This window comes from Cryptomeria japonica, chromosome 8 (genome assembly GCF_030272615.1).
Source record: "Cryptomeria japonica chromosome 8, Sugi_1.0, whole genome shotgun sequence".
In the NCBI taxonomy this organism is placed as follows: domain Eukaryota; kingdom Viridiplantae; phylum Streptophyta; class Pinopsida; order Cupressales; family Cupressaceae; genus Cryptomeria; species Cryptomeria japonica.
The window spans coordinates 155,262,496-155,275,664 of record NC_081412.1 but is presented as its reverse complement, the minus strand read 5'-3'; positions in this window follow the sequence as shown (position 1 = coordinate 155,275,664).

Sequence of the window (13,169 nt, the reverse complement as noted above, 5' to 3'; positions counted from 1 at the left end):
TAAGTGTTCATGACAGTAAAGAATAAAACTTGTCAAAAACATATTTAAAGTCCTGCAAGAATTGTTTCATAGATAAAGCCTAGGACTCAAGAAGGGAGGTGGCTACTTCTTTCTCTGTCTGCATCTAGGAGACCTGTTCTTCCATGGTGTCTATTGTGCTCATCTCCTATGTCACCGTTAAGGTATCTAGATTAAGATAGCACTTCTGAAGTATTTGCAGATGTGGGAGTAGAACCAGTTGTAGCTCCTGCAAATCTCGTGACTGGGTGTTGATCTCATGCTCTATTTTAGTAGACTGGATATGAAACTGGTGAACGATTTGCCCATAAATTGTAAAAGAGTCATATGGCAGCTTTAAGGTACTCATATATAGCTGCAAGTCAGTTTGAAGCTTCTACTTCTGTACAAGCACATCATCATAGAAGAGATGGGGTTGGAAAATCTTACTTAGTAGAAGATTCTCCTCATCCGGAGCATTCCTTATATCCTTCTGTGCTTTTTACAATTCAGACTAGAGCTCATTAAGCTTATTCACCAGGGCAATGTTGAGAGCCTTTTGATGCTCTTTCTTGGCATTTGCCACTGCTACCTCCTCTAGGCTCTACACCTGATCATCCACTACTATGCATAGGAGCTTCAATTAGGCCAATGATGAGTCAGTGCTGGGGAGGTTTCTGCTAGGTAACAAACCAGTAAGTGTCCACCGCAGCTTGGATCACATCTTGCTCCTTTTTCCTCCGTATCACTTCAAGGCATTATTGAGCAACCTTGATGCTCTACAGTAGCTCCATTTCACTTGCAGACTGGAGCTTAATGGGATTGGTGAGGTCAGCCGGTTTGGCTTGACTATCGGCTGCCTTAGGAGTCTCCATCTATGTGCTCTTTGCCGCTTCTCCTTCCTTGTCCTCCTTTGCCTTTTTCTTCTCCACTTATTTTCTCTTTTCCTCTTCCTTATCCTCCTCTGCCTTCTTCTTCTCTGCTTCCTTCCTCTTCTCCTCTGCCTTATCTTCCTCTTCCTTCTTCTTTTCTACTTCCTTTCGCTTCTCCTCTTCCTTTCTCTTCTTCTCATCCTCTTCCTCTTTCTTCTTGTTTCTTTTCTCTTCATCCTCTTCTTCCTTCTTCTTCTTGTCCTCTTCCTTTTTCTTCTTCTCCTCTTCATCCTTCTTCTTCTTCTCCTCTTCATTCTTCTTCTTTTCCTCTTCTTCTTTCTTCTTCTCTGCTTTCTTCTTTGCTTCCTACTTTTTGTCCTTAGTTTCCTTTTGCTTTACTTCCTGTTCTGCCTGCTTCTCCTATCATGTTGCTTCCGATGGTGTACCCTGAGCAACATCCTCTCCATCCAGAGCATCGACATCAATAGTGTTGATAGGTTCAACAATCGGATTTCCTTCATCATCAAACACTTCATCTGGTTTTGTCACTGTCGGTTCTTGTTCAGCCTTCTTGCTAGCTTGAAGCACTTTATGCGTATGAACCATTGTTGTCATATGTAGATGAGTGTCTTTTTCAACATCATCAATTCTTCTTTCCAACAACCAGAGTCTTCTTCTTTTGGTGAAGAAGAGTCCTTTATTTTGGTTGATGCCATCAAATAACTCTGAATTGGATAGGTCGGGAAAGTATTGAGCAAAAACTTTCTCCCTAATTTCCTATTCTTTCTCTATGGCAATGTGCCATTTATTATCGAGGGACTTATACAAAGTGTACGTTAGGAAATAGGGAGTCATCACAAGCATTATAAAAACTAATCATTAGCTCAATCACGAAAGCTCATTGCAACGATCTATCCTAAACACATTCAATAGAGACATGAAATAAAAACATTCAAAACTAGAAATTAAGCAAACCAAAGGTATGATTTGAATGCTCCTTCATGCGGCTCCATTGTCCTTCTTTCTTCTCCAAATAGTTTTGTTGTAGATCTCACCTTCAAGTTCATAAACCTAATTGTGAAAGCAAGATTGACATTGACACAAGAATACTCGAAGCGTGATTTGACAAAGTGATTAGAAATTCAATAGTCTGATTAGGGGCCTTGATTGAAGAAAATTCATCCAATTTATAGACAAATTGGAGAGATGGATCAAATTAGCATGATTCAATTCAAATGGAAATTGCAAATCAATTATGTCAATTATGACAAATTATGCACTTTCTATGCAAAATTTGTTGATTGATGATTTATGACAAATTATGACAAATTATGCACTTTCTATGCAAAATTTGTTGATTGATGATTTATGATAAATTATGACAAACTTCTATGTCAAAAATTGATTGATTGTCAATTATGACAAATTATGACAAATTTCTATGTCATTCCCATGAATTTAAGAGAGAAATAGGAGGAAATGAAATTAAGAATTTAGAAAATTAGAAAATTAGAAATGAGGAATTAAGAAATTAGAAAATTAAGAAATTGATGGAAATTAGAAATTAGGTAAATTAATTAATAATTTGTCATTTATTAATTAATTCACAAAGAGGAATAATTAGCCAATTAAATGAACATTTAATTGTAATGAGAAGACTTAGGATAAATAAATAATTTATTAATCCTAGAGGAAGAAATGACAAACCAGGTTAAATGATTAAATCATGAAACCTTAGAAGATGAATTAGGTCTTGATTGAAGATAATTGATATCGATCATGATTTCGAATTGATAAATGACCAATGTGATAAATGATTTGATTGATAAATGCACCAATTGACGAGGAACAATGACAAATTGATCCAAATTGACATAATTGAGACAAACAACGATCGATGACAAATCGATCGCAAAATGACAAGATTGACAAGAGGACAAGAATCAATGACAAAATAGATTGCAAAATGACAATATTGAAAAATGACTACGATCGATGACAAATAGATCGCAAAATGACAAGATCGAACATGACAACGATCGATGACAAATCGATCGTTAAACGACAAGATTGAAAATGATAAAAATTGATGATAAATCGATCGCCAGATGACAAGATTGATAAGAGGACAACGATCGATGACAAATCGATCGCAAGATTGACAGGAGGACAAAACCCTAATTAGGATTGACGATGTCCAAAATGATGACAAATGAGCATGCACATTGATGCAATAAGATAAGATCGATTAAAATCATGACTGGAGATTGTTGTCGACAAGACCAAATTCGAGAGCGAGACGAATGAAGAATGTAGAAGAATGACTCGATGCTCACAAATGATAAAAACCAAGTACAAATCATAGGAGAAATGTTAATGCGACGCAAAAACCTAAAATGACGCAATGCGCAAATGTTAAAGTATGACTCCGCAAGCATTGACCATTTTTAGGTGTCTACATTTTGCCCCTCTTTGAGACAATGCGATTTTAAGCGTTGTTTCAAAGAACAATAATAAAAATGCCCCAGACAATGACAATGATTTATTTCTGACAAATAATTAACACATAAATACTTAATGATTTATTTTTCAACTGCTTCTTTTTCATCATCATTGAAATCATCAAAACAATCAATCAAATCATTTAGCACTTTTCTCCTAATGTTTTTTATAGTTCTTTGACAATGTGTCAAAGGTTTGTAGGAGGAGATATCAATATTTACCGGTGCTGATGATGTCAGTTCATTCTTTGTCTTTTTCTTTGCTTGTCTTGTCTTCTTAGGTTTTTCCTCAGACACAGTTTCTTTTGAGTCCGGTGAGGCATTCCTTGTCTTCCTCTTTCTCTCGAAGACTTTGGCAGGTGCTGCTACCAGTTTCTTCTTTGCAGGTGACCACTTGGTCACTTTGGGACTTGCTTCAATAACCGATGTCGATGCCAAAGGCACTGCCTTTCCTTTCTTTTCAGGAGGTTCTTCAACTAGTGCAACCCTTTCTAGATAGGTGTCGGTTCTCTTTTCCTTAGGATCAAGAAGTGAGGCGATTAGGGTAGAAGCATACCCGTCCAGTATATCATACATCACTTCATAGCCCATAGGCTCCACTTCTTCCTGTCTGGGCTCAACAACCTCCATTATGCATTGATCAACTTTGATGATAAAGTAGATATCCTCTTCATATTTCTTGACAATGTCACTGGATATCCTCATCCCTAGGCTCATCTTGACTCTGAACTCATAAAAGTACTTGTTCAGAACATCAGGGTAGCTGGTTCTGACTGCTTGCAAACTTTCTTTGATCTGCTTGGTAACCGGTTGGTCTACAGACCACTGAATGTCTCCCACTCCTGGGAAGTAACCTTGGAAATAAAAGAATAATCTGACCAGTAGCTGACCAAACGTGTACTTCAATGCATTATCCTATTTGATTGATTTAAGGTTCAACAAGAGTTGCCTTTGCATACCGGTGCAAAGGTCAAATGATGCATCTTCCTTGATCATTCGGTAAGCGGCATTTACCGCTGTAGTAGATACAGAGTTAATTATGTTGGCTGAGAACGTCCAGTATCCAATCACCATGCACGCATATTTCACAAGGTCATCCTTGATGGAATTAACAGTCTTTTCTTGTGAGTCGCTCACTGAACCAATGAGCTTGGACATTTTTGTCTTGCTGACCTTCCTTAGGGCTGGCACTTCCCCTGTATTGTAGAAACTGGTGACTACATGAATAGCTTGAGGAGTGATATCATGCGTTCTCTCCAGGTACATCTTGTCATCATGAACTCTTCTCAGATTGATTCTAATGTGGTCATCTGTGAAATCTTCCAGGAAGTAAACCGCATTGTGAAGTTTCTTCTTCTCCAAAATGCTATACTCTTGTTTGATCTTTTTATCCTTCCCACAGAATAGACCTAGCTGCGAATGGATCACAAGAGACCCTAGGTCTTCGATTTTGTAGTCTATATAATCTGAAATCCCTTCTTCCACTATAACCCTAGCTAGTACTTGTGACAAAGCATTATATTTCAATTTTCTTTGAATGAAGTCCATAGAATCGACAGTTGCACTAGAACTATCTGCAGAATAGGAACCAGACCGGTTAAGGTCATACAATGTTCTTTACCAGAATAGATCCTGTTAGGAATCTCAATCTCTTCTAGGAGATAAGTCCAATTAAAGAATACCTTGCTAGAGGATTTTAGATCCACAGATGTGAACCACTTTGTTAGAGGATTTACAAGAGGCTTTTGGGCCTACCCGGTTAAGGGCTACAGACTTGTCGAAGATGTGAGTAATCAACAAGTGAGTGATCTAGCAAATACCACAAATTGCTTGGTTAGATCCTTGATAGCTCATTCCTAATGCATTCCAGCATTACTTCAGTCTTCTACACATTCATACTCTCTCTAACTCCTCAACCACCTTAAACCCTTGCAACAACATCAACAACAACAACAACAACCTAAAACCCTAGACATGATGACCTAAAACACTTAGATGTCAAAATTTCCTAAGTGTTGCCATCAATGCCAAAGGGGGAGATTGTTAGCACTTTTTATGCTTATGTTGTGATTGTCATTGATGGACACACACTTGCATTGAGATCATTTTTGTGTGTATAAGTTAAAGCTCAACTAGTACATGTTCCAACCGGTATGATGCATTATAGTCCTTAGACTATTGGTGTTTTGCAGAAAGTGATTATCGATCTGAAGCGGTATGTTGACCCCAAGCGGTTCAAGGATCTCAAGTAGTACGAAGGATCAAAGCAACAGAACCCATATTTCCCAACCTTCATTTTTTCAAACCGGCAACCGGTATTCTGCTTGAACCGGTATTTTGTATGAACCGGTAATACTATGTGATGAGTTACCAACCGACATTCTGTGATGATTTACCAACCGGCATTTTGTGATGAGTTACCATCCACCGATTGTTTGATGGTGTTGACACTTTAACGGTGCTTTTTGTTTCATATTACAGAATATGTCTAGATGCATTGAACCTAGGAAATTGTATTGTAATCCTATTGGACTGACATGAAATCAGATTCCTTTATAAGGACATCATGTCTAGGGTTTTAGGTTGTTGTTGATGATGTTGTTGCAAGGGTTTAAGGTGGTTGAGGAGTTAGAGAGAGTATGAATGTGTAGAAGACTAAAGTAATGCTGGAATGCATTAGGAACGAGCTATCAAGGATCTAACCAAGCAATCTGTGCTATTTGCTAGATCACTCACTTGTTGATTACTCACATTTTCGACAAGTCTGTAGCCCTTAACCGGGTAGGCCCAAAAGCCTCTTGTAAATCCTCTAACAAGGTGGTTCACATCTGTAGATCTAAAATCCTCTAGCAAGGTAGTCTTTAATCGGACTTATCTCCTAATAGAGATTGAGATTCCTAACAGGATCTGTTCTGGTAAAGAATATTGTATGACCTTAACCGGTCTGACCTTAACTAGTATGGTTCCTATTCTACAGACAGTTGCACTAGAACTATCATGCAGTGTGGAAGCCATGACAAAATAGAAAGCTCAAGAAATACCTTTCAAAAATCGAGAATTTAGGGCTTTGCAAATTCCACTTCATTGGTTGTTCAATCACCGGTTTGAGTTCTTCTCTTGACCATTTGATATTTGCTTCTGAATCTCCTTCAAGGTTTCTAAAATTTCTCTGAATCGCAGCACAAATCACTTTTTCGTCGCTCTGCACTTGAAAACCTTCTTCTCTTCAAAAAATGATAGTGAGAAATGATTTGAAAATTCCTTTTAAACATATTCCTCACCTACTGCAATTAATGCTTCACCATTAGGGCATAAACCCTTTGCCTTTTACCATTTCTAGTCTTCCGCCAAAGGATAGGTATCGTATACCGGTTAAGGTCTTTTATCGGTGTAAACCGGGGGTTCGAAACATTTTGTCGTTTGCTCCCCCTAAGCTTTTATGATGCTTAGTTTGCTAGTTCCGATATTTCCACACTAGGTGCAGAAACTGGTTCTTCTTGTAACACCATTGGTTTCTTCTTCTAGGTTTTGTTCATATCCACTTGAATAGTGTCAATATCAATCTTTCCTTCCGGAGTGACCAGTATATCATCTGATATGTTCTTTCTTGATCTATAGAATCTGGCAATGTGACCCGGTTTGTTGCAGTGATAGCAGACCATTCCAGGTGCTCTCCAAGGTCCATTATTCATGTTGTCGTTCTTCCTCCTGCATGTTGCAGCAGTGTGACCATGATCATGACAGATCAAATAGTTTTCTCTCCATCTGATTGCCGCTTGATAGCCACCGCTTCTTGACTGATGATTGAAGGCATTAAACCCGTTGTGATTCTGGTTCACAAAAGGTTCAGGACCAGCTCCTTGGGTCCTCTGAGGATATCTTCCAGTGTTATTCATAACAGACCTCCATTCAGATGCTCTATGCCAAAACTTGTTGCATGCATAATAGTTACCATTGAATTTATAGGATCTAGGCTTATCATTTAGAAAATAAGGAAAATTATTGTAAGCCTTACTCCTACACACATTGGTAGTATGTCCTTTAAGACAGTTAAAGCAAACAAGTTTAAACTTTTACTTACCTTTATCCTTTGATGTTGGTTGATTCTTTGATGTTCTAGCATTTGTACCAGAGGTCTCACCTTCCTCATGACCATAATAACCAAGTCCATCAGTATTCTTGACAGGTTTGGCAGATTCAAATTTTTGCTCTAGCTTGACAATACTCTTGTTGAACTTAGCAAGTATTTCCTTTGACTCAGAGAGTTCTTTGGAAATAGCAGCATTTGTTTCCATCAGGTTTTCATTCTTAGAGATGGCACTATTCAGTTCTCCTTGCATGTCTTCCTTTTCCACATTGCTCGCATGGAGTTGAGCAATTAGGGCACTGATCTCTTGCTTCAGCTTGGAGTTTTCATGATCTTTGTCTTTGACCAGATCTTCAACTTTCCTCCGATTCTCAAGCTCTTGACACATTCGAATAGTTAGTCCTTCCAATTCTTTTCTTTGGTTGGAATTGGATTCATTTAGCTTTTCTACTTCTTGAATCAGGGCTTCCATATCTGCTTCATCAAAGGAACTATTTTCAGATAGCTCCATCAACTTCTCAGCATGTTCTCTCCTTTTTTCTTGAGAGGCCTTATATTTGACCATAAGATCATCATAGGCTTGCTCAGACTGAGTGAGTCGATGAGTAAGTTCCCTCAATGTGTATTCCCCCATATCTCTTTCCAAATGGTTAAACTTATAGAAAGGTAGGCTCTGATACCAATTGATGAATACTAAGAGGGGGGGGTGAATTAGTATGCCAAAAATCTTTGCACTTAAACACTTTGCTAGACTAACAGTAAACCAGTAAAATAGTTTAGCAGACAAACCGGTTAGCACACATGCAAACCAAATAGAAAATAATGCATTCACCCACAGAAGCACAAACACCATAACACAAGAGATTTTGATGTGGAAACCCAAATGGGAAAAACCATGGTGAGATGGAACTCACAAGTAACTATCTGATAACTTAATGATGAATGAATAGTACCAAACCGGTACTGAGAGGGGGGGATGAATCAGTACAGGCAAAAACTCAACCTTAAACCGGTTTGTCAACTAACACTTATGCACTGACAGACAAACAGCAACACCGGTCCTTCAACAGAGTTAAACTGGCAAAACCCAGTGTAACTAAGACAAGCAAAGACTGGTTGACACTTATCTTCTCATATAATCTAACTCTTCATTCCCATTTCACTCTAATGCATGAACAGGAAATCTACCATCAAAGATGTACATATTATAGCAAGATCAACATGCATCACCACTTAATCAGAAAATAATCATAACATCACATGAATAAAACATCACACATGACACACATATTTTTCACGTGGAAACCCAACTGGGAAAAACCACGGTGGGGATGAATACCCACAAGCTTGTTTTTGAACTCTTTGGAAGTCCGCTCTATTAGGAGCCTTGTTCGCTTAAAGACATATACAATAGGTTCTATTAGGAACCGATCCTGTTAGGGATCACCCAATTAAGGGATGGCTACAATACCCGGTTAAGGGTTAAACCCTGTTAAGGGTACCTTGTTAGAGGATTTCAAGAACTCAATAGCTAAAGGATATCAATGACTCAATAGCTTCGAGTTACCCTGTTAGAGGATTTTCAACAAGCCTGTTAAGGCTACCTTGTTAGGGGATTTCACAACTGTTGAAGTAGTTAAAGATCAACAAGTATATCAATGACCTCATAATAGCACTCAATGCCAATGCAGATCCGCTTAAGCTCCTCTTCACCTTCTGCACTTACACTCTTCAGATATGACTTCTCTCCTCTGGTCTGGCAAGAATCACGTATCTCTTCTCTTAGATACACACACATAACTTTTGCCAACAAACTCTGAAAGAATCACAACATCAACCTTATAGGACAATAGACAGGTCGATAGCATAAACCCTAAACCCCAAACCTGTTAGGTTAAGGAATTCAAACAGTTCAATCCTGACCGTTGATCATACTGTATTGAATGCAATAGTCTTGATCCAATCTCAAGACATTCTCCATCGTTTGTTTTCTACCGATTTCATGGCGGCTGATAACCCATCACATGTTATCACCGTTTACAAACTTTGCACATTCCTGAGGTAGATAGGAACACTCTTCTTTATGCAAGATCCTTCACGCACACAAGGCTTATGTGGCAACACTATCTGTTCTTTGTTATCATGCTAACTTCATCACATAAAGATCACTGATTGAGTCACACATGCTTGAGATACTCCAATCGGAAATCCTGAAGTGGAAACTACCTACCAACTGGTAGTCATACAATGCTTCCATGTATCGGTTCCCATGACTACATGTCGGTTCACCTTGACATGCCGGTTCACCTTGAACAAATATACCGCTTTACTTTGGCATATATACCGGTTCTCACATATTTCGGTTCTCTCTTCATATCACATATTGACATCAATGACAACATACAATATCATTATGTCCTCATACCGGTTCACATAATGTCAACACTATCTACAGAATAGGAACCAGACCGGTTAAGGTCATACAATGTTCTTTACCAGAATAGATCCTGTTAGGAATCTCAATCTCTATTAGGAGATAAGTTTGATTAAAGACTACCTTGCTAGAGGATTTTAGATCCACATATGTGAACCACCTTGTTAGAGATTTACAAGAGGCTTTTGGGCCTACCCGCTTAAGGGCTACAAATTTGTCAAAGATGTGAGTAATCAACAAGTGAGTGATCTAGCAAATACCACAGATTGCTTGGTTAGATCCTTGATAGCTCATTCCTAATGTATTCTAGCATTGCTTCAATATTATACACATTCATACTCTCTCTAACTCCTCAACCACCTTAAACCCTTGCAACAACATCAACAACAACAACAACAACCTAAAACCCTAGACATGATGTCCTTATAAAGGAATCTGATTTCAAGTCGGTCCAATAGGATTACAATACAATTTCCTAGGTTCAATGCATCTAGACATATTCTATAACATGACACAAAAAGCACCGTTAAAGTGTCGGCACCGTCAAACAATCGCTGGATGGTAACTCATCACAAAATGCCAATTGGTAACTCATCACAAAATGTCAGTTGGTAACTCATCACAGAGTATTACCAATTCATACAAAATACCGATTCAAGAAGAATACCGGTTGCCGGTTTGACAAAATGAAGATTGGGAAATATGGGTTCTACCGCTTTGATCCTTTGTACCACTTGAGATCCTCGAACCGCTTTAGATCAGTAATCACTTTTTGCAAAACACCAATAGTCTAAGGACTATAATGCATCATACCAATTGGAACATGTACTAGTTGAGCTTTAACTTATACACACAAAAATTATCTCAATGCAAGTGTGTGTTCATCAATGATAATCACAACATAAGCATCAAAAATGCCAACATTGTGTACCCGTTTGTAGAAGCAATTGCTACTAAACCTAAAGTCCATTAAATAGGATAATGCTTTAAGGTTCAGGTTTGGACTACTTCTGGTTGGCCTATTCTTTAACTTTCAAGGTTATTTCCCTAGAATAAGTGACGTGCAATGGTCTGCTGACTTACTGGTCTCCAGACAAATCAAGGAAAGTCTTCAAGTAGTGGGAACTTCACTTCCTGAGGTTCTAAACAAATACTTTGATGAATTCAAGCGGAAAATGAGCCAGAGGATGAGGATATCTGGAGATATTGTGAAGAAATATGAAGATGACATCTGCTTCACCATAAAGGTAGATGAATGCATAATGGAAGCGGTGGAACCAAGAAAGGAAGCAGTTGAACCAATGGGGTATGAAGTGATGTATGATATGTTGATCAGGTATGCCTCTATCCTACTTGCCTCACCACTAGATGCTAAGAAAAAGAGAACCGGCACCTACTTAGAGAGGGTAACACCGGTTGAAGATCCTACATAGAAAAAGGGCAAGGCAGTGCCATCAGTATCGGCACCAATTACCTCAGCCAGTCCAAAAGTGACCAAGTGGTCACCTACCAAGAAGAAACCTGAGGTTGCTCCCGCTAAAGTATTCGAGAGGAAGTGGAAAACCAAAACCAACTCACTGAAGTCAAAGGATACTGAACCGGAAATTCAACCTAAGAAGACAAGACAATCAAGTAAGAAGGAAAAATCTACCGGTAGTGCACCTGCAACTTCAGCACCGGTAAACATAGATATTTCCTCCTATAAGCCTATGACACATTGTCAGAGGACAATCAAGAACATTAGGAGAAAATTGTTTGATGATTTAAAAGAGTATTTTGATGATTTTAATGATAATGAGAAAGATGAAGTAGAACAAGAGGTTATTAGATATTTGTGTGTCAATGACCAGTCGCCATCTAAAATCAGATCGGTCACACCGGATTCTTTATACAATTCTTTAGATAACAAATGGCGCATTGCCATTGAAAAGGAACAGGAAATAAGGGAGAGAGTCTTTGCACAATATTTTCCCGATGCCTCTAATTCTGAATTATTTGAGATAATGGATAAGAACAAAGGTCTCTTCTTCATGAGAAGAAGAAGACTTGGGCTACTGGAAGGTAAAGCTTTTGAAGTGGAGAAGGACACACATTTATATGCCAAAGTTGTTGTCTAGTTACACCAAGTGTCTGAGGCCAATCTGAAGGTTGAACAAGCACCTGATCTAACATCAGGCAAACCGGATGAAGCATTTGACAGTGAAGGGGAAAGAGTGACAGAGAAAAATGCTCCCATTGATGTGGATGCATTAGATTTTGAGGATGTCACTTCGGACACAGAGAAGGAGAAACGGAACAAAGAAAAAGCAGAGAAAGAGAAACAGGACAAGGAAAAAACTGAAAAAGAGAAGCAGGACAAAGAACAAATGAAGAAAGAGCAAGCGGAAAAAGCAAAGAAAGAGGAAGACAAGAGGAAAGAGGAAGAGAAAAAGAAAGAGGAAGACAAGAGGAAAGAGTAAGAGAAAAAGAAACAGGAGGAGAAGAGGAAACAAGAAGAAGAGAAGAGAAAAGAAGAGGAGAAGAGAAAAAGGAGGAAGAAAATAAAAAGCAAGAAGAAGACAAGAAGAAGGAAGAACTGAAGAAGAACAAGAACAGGAGAAAAAGAAAAAAGAAGAGGAAAAGAAAAGAGCAGTAGAGGAGAAGGAAGCAGAGAAAACCAAACAAGTGGAGACTCTCAAGGCAACCGGTGGTCAAGCCAGACTGGTTGACACCACTAGTCTGATTGACTTTCAATCAATAGATGAGTCCGAGTTGTTGTGAGGCATCAAACTGACACAAGAAAGACTAGAAGATTTTTGGAGGAAGAAGGAAAGGGATGTCATACAAACTGTGGTTGACACCCTTACCAGTCTGATTCCTGGTACTAACCTCCCTAGTACTGATTCCTCTCTATCCAAGCTGAAACTCCTTTGTACTATAGTAGAGGACCAAGTACAATACTTGGAAGATGTTGTTGCAGGCACTGCAAAGAAGAATCATGAAAAGGTACTCAACACTGCCTTAGTCAAGAAACTAAATGAGCTCTGGTCACAACTTCTGAAGTAGTAGAAGGATATCAGGGGTGCTATCGATAAGGGCAAATTACTATTGAGTAAAATCTGTCAACCCCATCTATTTTGTGATGATGTGCTTAAGCAGAAAGATAAACTCCAATCGAAGTTCCAGGCATACATCAGCACCTTCAAGATGCCATATGATTCATTTACTACATATGGGCAAACAATTCATCATTATCAGTTGTAGACTGCCAGGGTGGAATCAGAAATTTGCAACCGGAC